Raw genomic sequence first — 14,448 nt, forward strand, 5'->3', positions numbered from 1 at the left:
AGGGACTCTGTTCTCTCCTCCCACCATGTGGACCCCAAGAACACAGTTCAGGTCACCAGGCCTGATGGCACATGTCATTCCCCAATGAACCACTTTACTAGTCCCACTTTCTAATCTTTACAAATAAAATATTTTTGGCTAGCCTGTATGATTTCGTTTCTATGCAGGAATCCGTTCCAGCTGAGTGTCCCAGCTATTTGGGATCATTTGTTTATTTTTATCCTCCCCAATTAATTTTGATGCTTATCTCCTATACACTGGGTGAAACTTAGAAATCAAATTAAGAGAGCGAAAGTGGCTTGTCACAGTCGAGCCTCCTCTTCGAGCAGTGTGGACACAGAACTTGATCTGCATGGAGAGCCTGCCAACCATTTAAGTTTGCTTCGGGAACACTGAGTACTCTCTGCATGCTAAGGAAGCATCCTTTGACCTTCCAGCCCTTTGAACTTAAATGAAGGAAGACTTAGCCTCTGTGAGATGATTACAATGTTAATGAGGGAAATGGCAAGTTAATCTTGTCAGCTACATAACAGCACAAAGCTACACTCACATAGTGTCCAATTAAGCTTATTTAATACACAGTGATTTTCTTCAGTCTGCACTTCTGGAACAGTATCTGATTCATAGAAAAGACTTAAATTATGGCTAATGAGACTGACATTTATCGATTAATGATTGATGACTATTAACTACATGCCAAGTACTGTGTTACCTGCTTGGATCTCTACGCGAGTCATGATAAGGGAATGGCTTTGAGACCATCCATATGCTATTGACTCTCTAACCAGTATGTCCAGCTCTGTAGTGCTGTTTACAGTTTTTGATAAAGTCCTGTGTCTATGCCACAGTCTAGTGTTTGTTAATCAGGGCCACTGTGCCCTTTAAGGATACACTATATGGCATATTTCACTTTTAAAACAGTGGGAGGAAGGCTACTGGGGTCTAGTGCATTGAGACCACCGAGAGTGCTAATTAATTTACAATGCAAGGAATGGGTCTCAGTACACAACTACCTGGGCTTGAAGACAACCATGCTGCAACTGGTGAGTGCTGGTCAGCCTCTTTTCTCCCTCCCCTCCCTTCCTGTCCTGTCTTTTGGTTTCATTTCCTTCTTTTTTCATTACTTTTCTTTAAATTCGATAATTTAAAACTTTTACCTTTAAAGCAGAAAGTTAATTATATTCTGCCTTTATATACTTATAGATTTTACAAAAAGACACAATTCTGTTGAGTTACCTTTCAAAAGACTAAGCTGGTATTGGGTGCAAGTTGGCTCTGAACTGGCACTCACCTAAACATCTAATCATGAGCTCATTCTAGGCCACTATCTTTCCAAGTATTTTCTAGGCCTCAAGGATTCTGCACAAGCACACTGGAAGAGGCTGTCAAGGAGTCAGTGATAACTGAGGCCTGTCCAAGTGGCCACCACATCTCCACTAGAGGCCACAAGCCACCTGCTCTGGAAATCAAAGTCTGCCCTCTGGTGGCACCACTTCCATAGACCCTGGGTGGACTTGAGGCCCACTGGGTACACTGTGCAGCCTTTGGGGTCTAAGCTGAGTTGGCAAATATTTGCATACAAAATTCATCTTTGCATCCATTCTGAGTTCCTCTCTGTGGGACAGCACATTAAATAGAAACACATGGAAGCACTCAAAAGAATAAAGCGACTAGAGAAGCCCAGGAGAGAGGATGTACGCAGCTTGGGGACTATTATACTGACAAATGATGTTCTATGGGGACTGCACAGCAAGCGTCTGGACACTTGGCTTGATTTCCTGTTATTTGCATCCTGTACGATGCTTTTCTAATCCATCAGGACATAGAGTTCTCACAGCTAAGGGATAATTCTGAGCGGGGGGGGGGGGGCGGGGGGAGAACTCTCTGAATACCAGTTATCAAAAGACTTCTGTAAACAACATTCTATGGCCTCATTTTAATAGTTCATTGCCCTTAAACATTTCCTTCAAGCTTCTTATAGGCTAGTTTAAGAAGAAAAGCACCAGGAAGTTTGAAAGAACAGTTATATCAGAGGAGGTTTTACTCCTACCCTATTAAGAACTCTGCTCTCTCTACATGGAAATATCAAGAAGTGCCTATCACAGATATCACTTCTGTAAGCTGAAGAATAGGCAACATTTGAGGTCAAGATATGCAACTCCAGAATGTGGGAGATAAAGAGTTAGGAATAAAAAATTATGGTGAGAGAAAGGGCAACATAATTCAAGAGGTGGAAGTGTGTGTTGGCTGTAGGGTTAGTGGAATAAAACAAATGGCAGAATAAGTGAGCACACTTATTACACTTAGTGAGCACAAGAGTTAGGGGTAAAACAGAAATGCAAATATGGGTAAATAGACCATATCAAAATTTAAAAAACAGCCAGGCAGTGGTGGTGCACGCCTTTAATCCCAGCACTTGGAAGGCAGAGGCAGGCAGATTTCTGAGTTCGAGGCCAGTCTGGTCTACAGAGTGAGTTCTAGGATAGCCAGGGCTACACAGAGAAACCCTGTCTCAAAAAACCATAACAAACAAACAAACACCACCACCAACAACAACAACAACAAAACCAAGGTTAGTACAAGGCTGGAATGGAAAACCAATCTATAGAGTAAGCTTTATGTCCAACATGTAGAAATATTGATTTGGTTGGTGGTTAGAGTCTGTTGACTAGAAACAAACCAACTGGAAAGTTTTGGGTGGGGTTAAACTTTCCCCTACATCTCTGAGAAACCATGAATTAGGCAGTTTACTCATCCTCTCTGGGCTTCTATAGCCTATGCTTTAAATGAAATGAAAATCACCTGTATACTCTTAACATGAAGGTTAAATCAAACGAAGGGGGAACTGGTTGTAATATTACCTACTCAACAAATGGTATCCATTTTTTAAAGAATTATTTATTTTATTTTATGCTTCTGAGTGTTACACCTCTAAGTATGCACCATTCTGTTGCCTGCAATTGACAGAAAAAGGCATCAGAATCCTTGGAGCTGGACAATTGTGAGCTACCATACAGGTGCTGGGAACCAAACCCAGGTCTTCTGCAAGGGCAACATTGACCACTGAGCCATCTCTCCAGCTCCCATCAAATACTATCTATTGTTACTATCATTTTATGTGTATGTATATATACTCATTGTGTATGTATATATACTCGTTGTAATGACACACCATCCTATCATTTTCCAAATACATTCCTATGTCCTTACACCTATACTAGTCAATGAAGTTTTACATTTCAAGTTCATTTCACTACATTCTTATGTATAAGCCAAGAAATTAAAACAATGCTAGGAGCTTTTTTGATCTAATATAATATGATTACACAATGTTACTAACCCAATAAAGCCAAGTTAAAGGCTCAGTTACAAGAATTAAATAACAAAGAACATGTGAAGTGCAGGTGATTGCAAGGTTACACTGAGGGAACAAAACCATCTCACTAAACAGCATATACACTTTTGGTTGGTAAATTATCCCTGGACTAATCAAATGACAAAATGCTCTTTAAGGTCTGCACAGGTTCAAGCCTGAACCAGTCCCAGTGCTGAGTTGGGAAAGCAGACTTGACCTCACACCACTAACCAAGCAGCTATCTGTAGTTTGTACCTACTTCTGAAGGATAAATACATTCTTGCCTATGGAGTCTCACTAGGTATATTAACCACATTTCAGTGTGGGCCCCCATGCCCAGGAGTAGTTGACCAACACAAAACAAGCTCAATGATGATGCTGTAGACTTTTTGTCTCATGTCACTTTGTTTGGACTTTTGTTTGTATTGATCTCTGCATATTTTCTTTTTGGATTTAATGTTTTATGGGTCTTTGTGTTTCTTACTTTTGTTTGTTGTTTTGTTGGGTTTTTTTTCTTTTTTGAGAGAGAGAGCAAGAGAGAGAGAGAGACAGAGACAGAGACAGAGAGAGAGATTTGGCTGTTTAGAGATAGTTTGGTCGGTAGGGAGGTGAGGAGGAGCTGGGAGGAGCTGGAGGAGGAGAAAGTATAATCAGAATATGTCATAAGAAAAATATTTCTAAAGTCCTTAAAAATAACAGCATTCTGAGTCCAAAACTTTATTTGCTTACAGTTCTTCATATATTCATGTGATTCTTTCTTGGGTTATCTGGCTTATCATTTGCAATTGTTGTTCTTTGACATGATTTCATTATTTTATTACTATATAAAATAGTGGAAGGGCTCACCAGAGAGCAAGCAGGCTTGTGAAGTTTATTAGCCTTTGGTAAGAATGGCACAATTACTAATGACTTCAGGATATGAAGAGGTTCCAGTTTACAAAAACTTTGTGTTAGGAGTCAGCCTATTCTAACAGCCTCAGCTGTACCCACAGGGCAACATCCAACTTTCATCCCACTCTAGGTAAATAGACTGGCTTCAAGTTGTACCCTAACCAAAGGTGTTCTGTTTACATGTGCAGCTGGGGCACTGTTGATCAAGGCTTGGAAGGAACGAAGCTTTCTTTTGATATGGCTTTAAAAGCCATAAAGTTTTCTGCAAAATTGAGAGGTTTGTGAGTCAAACTTAGTGCTTTCTTATTCAGAGAATTTATGTATGTATGTATGTATGTATGTATGTATGTATGTATGAGTATGTGTATTTCATAATATTGTATTTGTTTACAGAGACAAAGGGCATGATAATTCTCCGAGATGATCTGATTGTCATGTTATCCAAGTAAAACTTGTATTGTAAGCCTTTAATGTATTTGAACGATTCTTAAGTTTTTCATTTCCCTAGAAACAACCTAAATCAGAGATTCAAGCTATTTTGTATCTGGAAAGACCCCTTGAATTGTGAGCTCCAGGGTACCGGTACTCACATATTTCAGGGCTGGGAGAAGCAAGCATGAGGATGCAGTGGGGGTTGAGCAGATGGGAAGTGAAGGCTTACCTTTGTCTTGGAGGAAGACAGAGGATTTATTTTTCAGCCAACCGTGGCAATGGGGGGGGGGGTGGTAAAGATAAGCAGGAAATTTCAATTTTTATGTGAAATGTCTTATTTGGAAATATTTTCACTGGAGCAAATGAAGAAAAAAAAGAAAACCAACCAACACCATGGAACTGAGCAGAGCTCTTTTGCAGACCAGATCAGGTATCACAGCTGCCAATTGACTATGCCAAACACCTAATTTCACAACCGAGAAAACAGTCTCGAAACCCTGGCAGGATGATACAGACACCTATCCAATGTTTCTACATGATGTTGAATACTTGAAGCAAAAAATACCTATGGTTGCTAGGCGACAGCCCTCATCCATTTCTGCATTCGACAAAAATCCATGGCCCAGACACCGGAGGCTGCCAAAGGCACACGGGGATGTGGTGGGACAGAGGACAGCCAGGCTGCCCTATCTGCATATGTCTAGAACCAGCCTGATGACTCTAGATGCCAGCCTGTGCCTCACTCTGCTGCCATTTCTGTTCCACATATGTAGGGCATGTGGACCGTGCCAAGAGAGGAATTGGCATGGACCAGGTGAGGTTGAACATGTCGAAACCCTGTAAATGTCAAAAATTGGAATTAGAATCTCATCCCGAGGCTGGCAAGAGTAGGCCTAACTCCTCCCCTGTTTCCGTGCCTGCCTCAGAACACGTAACCCAGTGACCCCTAACCGGGTGGTCACAGACAGTCGGTCACGTACCCAACATGTACTCTCCATGCTAACGAGGCATCTTAGTATCTTAGCTATCAGCCAATATTCTTACCCCCAAAACTATATAACCCTTGGTTCACTCCAAATAAAGTGTATGCATTCAAATCCTTAACCCATAAATAAATAAATAAATAAATAAATAAATAAATATGAACAAAAGGCTAGAGCTCATGACTAGGCAGAGGAGAGAGGATAGTGAGACTTTGGATCTATTAAGAGGTCTTAGGTAGGGACCACGAGAAGAAGGACAAGGGATGGTGGGAATCTGCAAAAGTGCTGACTTCTAGGTGAATTATATTTTATATAAAGAGCAGCTGTTTATTCTCTATCCAGACAGGGTTTTCATAGCAAAACAGTCAACCTAGGTGAAAAATGGTAGTCTTGGGGTGTGGACATTCTTGAAGCTGAGTCAGAAGGTGCCATGTTGAAAACTGTTGGTGGCTACATTGTTGAGAAGTGTCAATCACGTATGAAGGAATGCTAGCCCTTTGGAAGGCATCAGAAGCTACTCTGTGAGCCAGGACAAGTCAGGAGGGTCAGTAGGGACAATGTGAGATATATATAGTATACATTTAGTATAGTCTAAAAGTTCTAATTGTAAACAGAAATGTATTAGGGTGCTGGGATCAAACAGCGTCTAGAAGAGACTACTGTAAAATATTGTAAGGATAGTGTGAGAATTATGATCTAAACATCAAAAGTCCCACTTGGCATTTTCACCTCAGACACGGTGTGTTCATCTCCAGAAACATAGCGTCACTCATTTCTGTCTTCTAAATCTCTGTTTAAAATGCCCAGGCTTTCATCTAGGTCCTTGAATGCACAGAATATAGTTGTAATAACTATTTAAAGCCCCTGTGCTGCAATCCTATTACATGTGTCAATGACGGGTCTGCTTTTTTGTTGTTGTTGGTCATTTTCCTTTTTGTTGATTCCCATTTCCTGCTTCTTTGCATGCTTGGCAGCTTTCTGATTAGCGGTAAACATTATGAATCCACTGTGTTGGGAATTGAACATTTTTCTACTAGAAAGTAGTGATAACCTTTCTAGTTTGTTTGTCTTAGGAAGCATTTGCAATACATGCAAAGTTTAACTCTTTTGGGTCTACTTTTTTTAATTTGTCAGGTGCAATTAGAGCAGTAGTTAGTATAGGAGTGGCTGCCTACAGACCACAGCTGCTGTTCACACCAGCCAGAGAAGGACATCTCATTATTCATGGGCATCTTGTGACACATTCAAAAGGAAAAGGAAAGCAATCTCTGGGTCTTGTTTCTTTTTTTTTTTTTTTTGAAGTTAAACTCCTTTTATATTTTTTATTTTTTTATTTTTTGTGCTTATTTATTTATTTATTTATTTATTACGTATTTTCCTCAATTACATTTCCAATGCTATCCCAAAAGTCCCCCATACCCCCCCCCCACTTCCCTACCCACCCATTCCCATTCTTTTGGCCCTGGCATTCCCCTGTATTGGGGCATATAAAGTTTTCAAGTCCAATGGGCCTCTCTTTCCAGTGATGGCCGACTAGGCCATCTTTCGATACATATGCAGCTAGAGACAAGAGCTCCGGGGTACTGGTTAGTTCATAATGTTGTTCCAACTATAGGGTTGCAGATCCCTTTAGCTCCTTGGGTACTTTCTCTAGTTTCTCCATTGGGAGCCCTGTGATCCATCCAATAGCTGACAGTGAGCATCCACTTCTGTGTTTGTTTGGCCCCGGCATAGTTTCACAAGAGAGAGCTATATCTGGGTACTTTCAGCAAAATCTTGCTAGTGTATGCAATGGTGTCAGCGTTTGGAAGCTGATTATGGGATGGATTCCTGGATATGGCAGTCTCTAGATGGTCCATCCTTTCATCACAGCTCCAAACTTTGTCTCTGTAACTCCTTCCATGGGTGTTTTGTTCCCACTTGTAAGAAGAGGCACAGTGTCCACACTTTGGTCTTCATTCTTCTTGAGTTTCATGCGTTTAGCAAATTGTATCTTATATCTTGGTTATCCTAAGTTTTGGGCTAATATCCACTTATCAGTGAATACATATTGTGTGAGTTCCTTTGTGATTGTGTTACCTCACTCAAGATGATGCCCTCCAGGTCCATCCATTTGGCTAGGAATTTCATAAATTCATTCTTTTTAATAGCTGAGTAGTACTCCATTGTGTAAATGTACCATATTTTCTGTATCCATTCCTCTGTTGAGGGACATCTGGGTTCTTTCCAGCTTCTGGCTATTATAAATAAGACTGCTATGAACATAGTGGAGCATGTGTCCTTCTTACCGGTTGGGACATCTTCTGGATATATGCCCAGGAGAGGTATTGCTGGATCCTCCGGTAGTACTATGTCCAATTTTCTGAGGAACCGCCAGACTGATTTCCAGAGTGGTTGTACAAGCTTGCAATCCCACCAACAATGGAGGAGTGTTCCTCTTTCTCCACATCCTCGCCAGCATCTGCTGTCACCTGAATTTTTGATCTTAGCCATTCTGACTGGTGTGAGGTGGAATCTCAGGGTTGTTTTGATTTGCATTTCCCTGATTCTTCAAACCATTTTAGGAGCTTACTCTTTCACTCACAATGAAACACAAGACATCTTTTGTGGATCTCAAAACCTGTTCTCTCTATAGCCATCACATTAAGAGTATCCTCTGGACTCAACCCCCCTTAGCTTTTCTTAACTCAAACTCTTTAATTTAGAAAGACATCCAGGCTGTGCCTTCCCTGTCCATCCTTGAAAATACTATACAGACAGAAAACTGGGATAATCTCAGGGAATTCTTTCTTTGCCTCTCAGGAATCCCTTTCTCTGTCACCCAAGGACCACTGTCTTGAAAACCGTGTTTTTACTGGTGTGTCCAATGTTTACCTTGTTTCTGGTGTAGCCATAACTCTCTGGATACTGTTGTTCCACTCCATGTGGAGTTAAGATGTCTAAGAGTGAGTCCTAGCCCTGTTTTTTTAATCTTGGAAGAACCTCTAAGCCTTGTACTCACTTCCCACCTTTGAAGTAAGGTAATATTGCAATGGTTAACCATTGAAAGTCAACATGGGAAATATTTCATTACTCAGGTATATGGTTATACAAATGAATTCATTGTGAGTCCTTTTCAGAAAGGACCACGGGGTTGGAAAGATGGCTTGTTTAGTATAGAGACCACTATTTGTAGTGAGTTAGGAGAAATACTCCACATAGACTCAGATGTTTGAACACTTAGTTGCCAGTCAGTGGCACTGTTTGAGGAGGTTTAGGTGGTATGGCCTGGCTGGAGAAAGTCTATCACAGGGAGCAAGCTATGAGATTGAAAAAGCCTCCCTACTTCCAGGATGCTCTCTTTACCCTATGCTTGCATTTGAGGGTGTAAGCTCTCTGCTTCCTGTTCCTGTCATCACTATGCCTGCTGATTACTGCCATGCCTTGCTACCATGTGAACTCTTAACTCTGTAGAACCATAAGCTAAAATAAACTCTCTCCCACCTAAAGTTGCCATTGGTCATGGTGTTTTATCATAACAACAGAGAAGGAGCTAATCACGCATCAACACTTGAGTTTGGAACCTTAGCACCACGTAGAAGCTGGTGCCGTTTTGAGTGTCTATACCCACCAAACACACACACACACACACACACACACACACACACACACACACACTGGAATGATGGTGACAGGCAGCCTCGACAGGCCATCCAGTCTAGCCAAATTGCTGATCTCCAGGCCCTGTGAAAGACCTTGTCTCAAAGACTAAGATGGGGAGCTACTAAGAGATTTGTGACCTCTGCCTGTACATGTACACACATACTAAAGTACACATTGGCATCTACACACAAAGGGCTACGCTCAGAGAATCTTTTTGCTCCTTGGCAGGATCATATGAAGCCTTTTTTCTTGTCCAATCAGGGTACTTTGCTTTGAGTTTCACTCTCTTGCCTGTGGACTACCTCATTCTTTACCATGACACCTGCTGCCACAGGGCTTACAAGCCAATGAACAAGTTGCCTTTACTCAGAACTCACAGGGCATTAAATTGATGTGAAATACACAGGATATAGCACAAAGCACAGAGTCTATGTAGTTTTGTGGTAATAAATCTTATTTTTCCATCACACCTCAAGTAGCTAATTATTTTAAGTAACCTATGAAGTAGAAATAAGCCTAGAGAGTCTGCAGAGGTGAAAGTGAGGACCACAGAGGCAGACAGCTTCTGGGACAGGCGGGAGCCACAGAGCCGCTGAGGCAGCACCCTTTTGGGGCCGCAGACATCCGGCACCCTCCCAGCCGGAGGACAGTGATCTGCCCTGCAGGGAGCGCCATCTTGGCTCTGGGACTCCGCTGAACTTAGTCTGCAGAGGTGAGAGTGAGGACCACAGAGGCAGACAGCTTCTGGGACAGGCGGGAGCCACAGAGTCGCTGAGGCAGCACCCTTTTGGGGCTGCAGACATCCAGCACCCTCCCAGCTGGAGGACAGTGATCCGCCCTGCAGGGAGCGCCATCTTGGCTCCGGGGCTCCGCCGAACTTAGTCTGCAGAGGTGAGAGTGAGGACCACAGAGGCAGACAGCTTCTGGGACAGGCGGGAGCCACAGAGCCACTGAGGCAGCACCCTTTTGGGGCCGCAGACATCCGGCACCCTCCCAGCCGGAGGACAGTGATCTGCCCTGCAGGGAATGCCATCTTGGCTCCGGGACTCCGCCGAACTTAGTCTGCAGAGGTGAGAGTGAGGACCACAGAGGCAGACAGCTTCTGGGACAGGCGGAAGCCACAGAGTCGCTGAGGCAGCACCCTTTTTGGGCTGCAGACATCCAGCACCCTACCAGCCAGAGGACAGTGATCTGCCCTGCAGGGAGCGCCATCTTGGCTCCGGGGCTCCGCTGAACTTAGTCTGCAGAGGTGAGAGTGAGGACCACAGAGGCAGACAGCTTCTGGGACAGGCGGGAGCCACAGAGCCGCTGAGGCAGCACCCTTTTGGGGCTGCAGACATCCGGCACCCTCCCAGCTGGAAGACTGTATTCTGCCCTGCACAGGAGCCCTCTGCCTCAGGAGCAGGGAGCACATCTTGGATCCAGGACTCCTCTGAACTTAGGAACGTAGTCTGCACAGCTGAGAGTGTGCACCACAGAAGCTGACAGCTTCTGTGACCTGCCAAAGCAACACAGCATCTGGGAAAGGTCCTGTTTTCGGCCTTCTTCTTCGGCCAGGAGAAGGTCCAAACGCCAGATATCTGTACACCTTCCCTTTAAGAGGAAAGCTTGTCAGCAGGGAGTGCTCTAACCACTGAAACTCAGAGGAGAGAGCCTGTCTCCCAGGTCTGCTGACAGACGATACTCAGAATCACCAGAAGAACAACCTCTGAACAGAGACAACTATAACAACTCCAGAGATTACCAGATGGTGAGAGGTAAACGTAAGAATCTTACTAACAGAAACCAAGACCACTCACCATCATCAGGACCCAGCACTCCCACTTCGCCCAGTCCAGGGCACCCCAACACACCTGAAAAGCTAGACCTGGATTTAAAAGCATATCTCATGATGATGATAGAGGACATCAAGAAGGAATTTAAAGAACTAAAGGAGAACATGGCTAAAGAGTTACAAGTCCTTAAAGAAAAACAGGAAAACACAACCAAACTGGTAGAATTCCTTAAAGAGAAACAGGAAAACACATCCAATCAGATGATGGAAATGAACAAAACCATACTAGACCTAAAAAGGGAAGTAGACACAATAAAGAAAACCCAAAATGAGGCAACACTGGAGACAGAAACCTAGGAAAGAAATCTGGGACCATAGATGCGAGCATCAGCAACAGAATACAAGAGATGGAAGAGAGAATCTCAGGTGCAGAAGATTCCATACAGAACATCGGCACAACAATCAAGGAAAATGGAAAATGCAAAAAGATCCTAACTCAAAACATCCAGGAAATACAGGACACAATGAGAAGACCAAACCTACGGATAATAGGAGTAGATGAGAATGAAGATTTTCAACTCAAAGGACCAGTAAACATCTTCAACAAAATTATAGAAGAAAATTTCCCAAATCTAAAGAAAGAGATGCCCATGAACATACAAGAAGCCTACAGAACTCCAAATAGGCTGGACCAGAAAATAAATACCTCCCGACACATAATAATCAGAACAACAAATGCACTAAATAAAGATAGAATAATAAAAGGAGTAAGAGAAAAAGGCCAAGTAACTTATAAAGGCAAGCCTATCAGAATTACACCAGATTTCTCACCAGAGACTATGAAAGCCAGAAGATCCTGGACGGATGTTATACAGACACTAAAAGAACACAAATTCCAGCCCAGGCTACTATACCCAGCCAAACTCTCAATTAACATAGATGGAGAAACCAAAGTATTCCACGACAAAACCAAATTCACACATTATCTCTCCACGAATCCAGCCCTTCAAAGGATGATAACAGGAAAAAACCAATACAAGGACGGGAACCACGCCCTAGAAACAACAAGAAGGTAATCCCTCAACAAACCTAAAAGAAGACAGCCACAAGAACAGAATGCCAACTTTAACAACAAAAATAACAGGAAACAACAATTACTTTTCCTTAATATCTCTTAATATCAATGGTCTCAACTCCCCGATAAAAAGACATAGACTAACAAACTGGCTACACAAACAAGACCCAACATTTTGCTGCTTACAGGAAACTCATCTCAGAGAAAAAGATAGACACTACCTCAGAATGAAAGGCTGGAAAACAATTTTCCAAGCAAATGGTATGAAGAAACAAGCTGGAGTAGCCATTCTAATATCTGATAAGATTGACTTCCAACCCAAAGTCATCAAAAAAGACAGAGAGGGGCACTTCATACTCATCAAAGGTAAAATCTTCCAAGAGGAACTATCAATCCTGAATATCTATGCTCCAAATACAAAGGCAGCCTCATTCATTAAAGAAACTTTAGTAAATCTCAAAGCACACATTGCACCTCATACAATAATAGTGGGAGACTTCAACACACCACTTTCACCAATGGACAGATCATGGAAACAGAAACTAAACAGGGACACAGTGAAACTAACAGAAGTAATGGATTAAATGGATCTGGCAGATATCTACAGAACATTCTATCCTAAAACAAAAGGATATACCTTCTTCTCAGCACCTCATGGTACCTTCTCCAAAATTGACCACGTAATTGGGCACAAAACAGGCCTCAACAGATACAAAAATATTGAAATTGTCCCATGCATCCTATCAGATCACCATGGACTAAGGCTGATCTTCAATAACAAAATAAATAATAGAAAGCCAACCTTCACCTGGAAACTGAACAACACTCTTCTCAATGATACCTTGGTCAAGGAAGGAATAAAGAAAGAAATTAAGGACTTTTTAGAGTTCAATGAAAATGAAGCCACAACATACCCAAACTTATGGGACGCAATGAAAGCATTTCTAAGAGGAAAACTCATAGCTCTGAGTGCCTCCAAAAGGAAACTAGAGAGAGCACACATTAGCAGCTTGACAACATACCTAAAAGCACTAGAACAAAAGGAAGCAAATTCACCCAAGAGGAGTAGACGGCAGGAAATAATCAAACTCAGGGGCGAAATCAATCAAGTGGAAACAAGAAGAACTATTCAAAGAATCAAACAATCAAGGAGCTGGTTCTTTGAGAAAATCAACAAGATAGATAAACCCTTAGCCAGACTCACTAGAGGCCACAGGGAAAGCATTCTAATTAACAAAATCAGAAATGAAAAAGGAGACATAACAACAGATCCTGAAGACATCCAAAACACCATCAGATCCTTCTACCAAAAGCTATACTCAACAAAACTGGAGAACCTGGATGAAATGGAGAAGTTCCTAGACAGATACCAGGTACCAAAGTTGAACCAAGATCAGGTTAATGATCTAAACAGCCCTATATCCCCCAAAGAAATAGAAGCAGTCATTAATAGTCTCCCAACCAAAAAAAAGCCCAGGACCAGATGGGTTTAGTGCAGAGTTCTATCAGACCTTCAAAGAAGATCTAATCTCAGTTCTTCTCAAACTATTCCACAAAATAGAAACAGAAGGTACTCTACCCAACTCATTCTATGAAGCCACAATTACTCTGATACCTAAACCACAAAAAGACCCAACAAAGATAGAAAACTTCAGACCAATATCCCTTATGAATATTGATGCAAAAATCCTCAATAAAGTTCTTGCTAACCGAATCCAAGAACACATCAAAACAATCATCCATCCTGACCAAGTAGGTTTCATCCCAGGGATGCAGGGATGGTTCAATATACGGAAACCATCAACGTAATCCAGTATATAAACAAACTCAAAGACAAAAACCACATGGTCATCTCGTTAGATGCGGAAAAAGCATTTGACAAGATCCAACACCCATTCATGATAAAAGTCTTGGAAAGATCAGGAATTCAAAGCCCATACCTAAACATGATAAAAGCAATCTACAGCAAACCAGTAGCCAACATCAAAGTAAATGGTGAGAAGCTTGAAACAATCCCTCTAAAATCAGGGACTAGACAAGGCTGTCCACTTTCTCCATACCTATTCAACATAGTACTTGAAGTCCTAGCCAGAGCAATTCGACAACAAAAGGAGATCAAAGGGATACAAATTGGAAAAGATGAAGTCAAAATATCACTTTTTGCAGATGATATAGTATATATAAGTGACCCTAAATATTCCACCAGAGAACTCCTAAGCCTGATAAACAGCTTCGGTGAAGTAGCTGGATATAAAATTAACTCAAACAAATCAATGGCCTTTCTCTACACAAAGAA

The 14,448-nt window shown here is 42.0% G+C and overlaps 1 protein-coding gene across 2 annotated transcripts in view; it reads right to left on the reverse strand.

Moving 5' to 3' along the window:
* LOC110307911 (type-1 angiotensin II receptor A) overlaps positions 1 to 14,448 on the reverse strand; it is a 53,002-nt gene that overhangs the window by 15,321 nt on the left and 23,233 nt on the right. The window lies entirely within an intron of this gene.

Source organism: Mus caroli, unplaced genomic scaffold, assembly GCF_978045245.1.
Source record: "Mus caroli unplaced genomic scaffold, Mus_caroli_1 scaffold_15, whole genome shotgun sequence".
NCBI classification, from domain to species: Eukaryota; Metazoa; Chordata; class Mammalia; order Rodentia; family Muridae; genus Mus; species Mus caroli.